We start from the raw sequence: 2,668 nt of genomic DNA on the forward strand, positions 1-2,668 counted from the left end.
CATGCACTCCTCCTTGGGCTTCCTTCTTCTCAACTGTCGCTCGTTCGACTCCCCATGATTGATGGTTTTGAGCCATGTCTTCGATGAGGGCACTAGCTTCAGGGTAAGGTTTGTTCATCAGAGCACCGCCAGCGGCAGCGTCGATGGTAATCTTTGTGTTATAATAAAGTCCATTATATAAGGTTTGAATGATTAACCAGTTTTCTAAGTCATGATGTGGGCATGCTCGTAACAACTCTTTATATCTCTCCCAAGCTTCGAACAGCGATTCTCCTTGGTTTTGGGTAAATCTAGTTATATGGTTTCGAAGAACGGCGGTTTTACTCGGGGGAAAATATCTAGCAAGAAAAACTCTTCTAAGGTTATCACAAGTCGTAATGGAATTGGGTGGAAGGGAATCTAACCATGATAGGGCTTTATCTCTGAGGGAAAAAGGGAATAATCTTAAACGTATTGCCTCAGGAGAAGCTCCATTGGTTTTAAAAGTATCTGCTAATTGAAGAAATATTTTTAAATGTTGGTTAGGGTTCTCGGTAGCGAGACCCGCGAATTGTCTCTGTTGCACTAGTTGTAACAGAGATGGTTTAAGTTCAAAATTATTGGCTAGGATAGTTGGGTTTACTATACTAGAACTAGGTTCTTAATTAGATGGTTGAGCGAAGTCCTTAAGAGGTCTTTGGTTTTGATCTTCGGTCATATCTCTCTTAATTCTATGAAAGAATAAATGTGCGCGAGCGTAACGTCCAGGTTCCGCCAGAGGGTTTACTAGGCTTAAACTTCCGGTACTGCGAGTTCTTCGCATTGACCGGCGGGAAATAACCTAAGTCTAAATGATATAACAACAGGAAAATGAAATTTGACGAAATTGGTCCCCAGCAACGGCGCCAAAAACTTGATGCGTGCTTTTCGCAAGTATACGAACGCGTCAGAGTAATATAAAAGATTGTCGAATCCACAGAGACCAAGTGTCAAGCTATCGTTATCTGTTGTTATGGTGTTTATCAAAGGCAGTCAAAATAGGTGTTTTTGTAGTGTGCAATGAAAAGTAAAGTATTTAAATAGATTTAATTAATAAAGACAGGGTCGAATGTAATTCACGTAATCAATTGATAATCCAAGTACTTGCTAATAGAACTACTTATGGGCAATGTTTCCTACTTTGAAAAGAACTAATTTAACAGGAACTGTCGCTTTCGCGTATTCAGAACCGAGTTGTACTCCCTAATCAAACCCTCTTATTGTCACTTATAAAAAGGCGCGCATTGCGTTAGAGTAGTAAACCTATTTTTAAGAAATATAGTATCTTGACTAAGTTGAAAAGTATTATAACCTGGATTTCTTAACCAAAAGAGGTTCTTACGAACCAGACTCTAAACTTATAAACGCGTCCGAAAATAGTTTTAAAATCTTTTTTCTTCTTAATGTTAAAATCTCCTAATGAACTAAACAAAGCGCTTTCGCTGTTTTTGAAATAGTTAAAAACAATTAAGTTTAGAAAGAGGTTAGACGGCTTTCGATCTTACCCAACGGAATTGAAGTGCGGGAAAACTTAATTTGAAAGTTAAAATAGCCCTTAAGTGTTTCTACGAACAATTGTACGGATTATCGGTTCAATTATGATCCTTACATTCTAACCTTATAAATTTAGCTAGACATGGTAAAGTAAAGGTGCATTAAAATAAATAAAAGTAGTGCGAGTGCGGAAAGTAAATAAAAGTAGTGCGAGTGCGGAAAGTAAATAATTTAAAGCGAGTGCGAGAAAATAAATAAAGTAAAGCGAGTGCGGGAAATAAATAAAGTAAAAGCGAGTGCGGGAAATAAATAAAGTAAAAGCGAGTGCGGGAAATAAATAAAGTAAAAGCGAGTGCATGAAATAAATAAAGTAAAAGCGAGTGCAGAAAATAAATAAAGTAAAGACAAGAAATAAAAACCTGCTCCAATCGGAGGGCTGAGTAAATTGCAATGCGGAAAAGAAAATGGCGGCAGGATTAACTTCCTTCCAAAGTGCTCCAAACTCGATTACAGACTCTATCACAGACTTGATTACACAATTGTGGTAACACTCCAATACGAAGCGATTACCACTATAAAATACTGAATATATGCCTAAGTGAAACAAATTTGCTTCTGAGTTTGCCTCTGTTCTAAGTTTGGATCTTCGTCTGCTCTAAGTTTGGATGATTGTAAAAGTGAATTCGTGTTTCTATTTATAAGCAAGTAAAAAGATGGAAATGACTTGGATGCCCTTCAACTTGAAAATAAGAGGGAACCGTTTTTCCTCTTGTGGCGCCCGCCACGAGGCCATGGCGCCCGCCACAAGGCCAAAGTGAGGCGCCTTAGTGGATGTAGTGGGGAAACGTGGGAGTTGAGGGAAGTTGAATTTGACACGTCATGGCTTGGTCTGTGGCGCCCACCACTGGGTAGGCCATAAGCAAAAAATGCTGAATTTTAGGATTTTTAGCCCTTTTTCACTCCTTTTCTCGATCGGGACTCCGATTAAAGTAAAAACCTGAAAACAAAGGAAAACACAGTAATAACACAACAAAATGACAATAAAACAACTAGAATGCATGTGAAATCGGAGTTGAAAATACATAAATTTTAGTGTTATCAACCTTCAAATGAGTAAAGTAATTGGATACATCTAACGTACCTTGACGAAACTTAT

General features: G+C 38.0%; 1 non-coding gene across 1 annotated transcript; it reads left to right on the plus strand.

Moving 5' to 3' along the window:
• The first annotated feature begins 206 nt into the window (after nt 1-206).
• On the plus strand, nt 207-313 carry LOC127077324 (small nucleolar RNA R71). The gene has a single exon (XR_007787159.1). It is a non-coding gene; the product is annotated as a small nucleolar RNA R71 (small nucleolar RNA).
• Nucleotides 314-2,668: the final 2,355 nt, after the last annotated feature.

The sequence above is a fragment of the Lathyrus oleraceus genome, chromosome 4, assembly GCF_024323335.1.
Source record: "Lathyrus oleraceus cultivar Zhongwan6 chromosome 4, CAAS_Psat_ZW6_1.0, whole genome shotgun sequence".
Classification (NCBI taxonomy): Eukaryota; Viridiplantae; Streptophyta; class Magnoliopsida; order Fabales; family Fabaceae; genus Lathyrus; species Lathyrus oleraceus.